The sequence below is a fragment of the Octopus bimaculoides genome, chromosome 17 (genome assembly GCF_001194135.2).
Source record: "Octopus bimaculoides isolate UCB-OBI-ISO-001 chromosome 17, ASM119413v2, whole genome shotgun sequence".
Classification (NCBI taxonomy): Eukaryota; Metazoa; Mollusca; class Cephalopoda; order Octopoda; family Octopodidae; genus Octopus; species Octopus bimaculoides.
In genome coordinates, this window is record NC_068997.1 from 2,776,111 (window position 1) to 2,777,957 (window position 1,847).

Genomic DNA, 1,847 nt, shown 5'->3' on the forward strand with positions numbered 1-1,847 from the left:
TGTGTGTGTGTGTGTGTGTATGTATATATATATATATATATATATATGTATACAGAGAGAGGGGGAGATTGAGAAAGCAATAAATAGATACACATTTGTCAAATATACATTTGAAGTACAAATGTATACTATGTATAGATAACATAAAGTAATCTTTGATCCAAATGTAATTTTGGTACTTAAAGATAATATGGCATACATGTTAGATTATATCATTTGTCAGATTCCATGATCTCAGTTATTGATTTGATAATTTAAAGACTTTGATTGATTAATAAATGGAACGTTCTGAAGCAGAATGAACTTTTCCATGATGGACGATAAACTCGTGGTACTTTCGTCATATGTTATCACTTTAAACTATCAATGATTTCATATCAAAACTTCTACCCGTAAGGATCCTAAGTCTACCATAACATCCTGGAATGGGATAAATCAGTCCAACGACGGCAGATATAGGAATAACAAATTAATATTTAATGGACAAATCAACTCTAAGAAGTAATGAAGTGGTTTAAACTAATATAGCATAAGAGATATAAATCAAATAGAATTTTTTTTCATCATATGAGGGAAAACGTAGGAAATATACTTTTACTACTCTCGGTTAATATCAGGAAATCGGACATATATATACAATAATTATTCTTTAACTTTTATCAAATTCCTCGGTACTAATACAACATGATGAGATAAGCATTAATTTTCAATAGAAATATACATCTTTGAAATAAAATCAAATAAGACAAAATAGTGACGTACATGTTCATTCTTAATACTTTTTAGCAGATTTGTTCGTGAATATGATAACCGTTGCCGTATTTTGTTTACTGAGAACAGCTTCACTTCATTTCTCATTTGTATAACTCCGCCAATAAATATTCTGTCGTCTGCTATTCTGCCGGCTCCTTCTTCCTCTCTTTCTCTTCTGTGTCTATTATTCCTTCTCCCTCACAGTGCGCTTGAGTAGCATTCTTTTCCTCAGTGCCTGCCACCAAGCCTAGTATAAGCACCTATCCTCCTCCTTTTACCTAAATCTCATTGTATCTCTTTTTTACACCCTCTTCGTCTTTCTCTTTACGATGAAAAGTGTGACAGGAGAACAACCAACCAACCAACATTTATATCGGCCATTATATTTATGCATATGTATACATGTATGTGTGTGTATGTATGTATGTATGTATGTATGCATGCATTATATATGTATGTCTATATTTATATATGTGTGTATGTATATTCACACATGTGTGTGTGTCTTTTGAGAAGTGTATTTATGCTTGTTTATGTGTGAGCCTCATGTAAAGTAAAAGGAAAATGTTAACTAAACATATCGATAAATATAGATCGATGAGATAGGTATTGGTCTGAAATATGTACTGGAGTCAATATTCACAACTAAAATATTTTGAAGGTAGTGCCCTAGCTTGGCCGCAGAGTAATAGGTGAAGCCATTCAAAAAGAAAAAAAAAACACATAGACTTCAGGATCCAGACGTTTATCAAGAATATAGAAAGTGAGTGATTAATGTTTGGAGAAATGACAAGATTTATGGTGAATATTGATTTATGGACGAAGGGAAAAGGTAAGGGGTGTATTTGGGTGTAGGTGGGGGCGATGTGCTAAGGTCCAACGAATAATGCTCGACCATTTGTTTGTGTTTAAGTTACGATGTCTTAGGGTAAAGAAAAATAAAAAGAAACAGAATTCCTTCCGTTGAGAGTTTAGAATAAATGGCAAATAGGTTAGAGGAATAAAGAAATTTGGAAAAAGAATGAACAATATAAAGTAAAAGAAAGAAAAGAGACGAGAGAGAGAGAGAGAGAGAGAGAGAGAGAGAGAGAGAG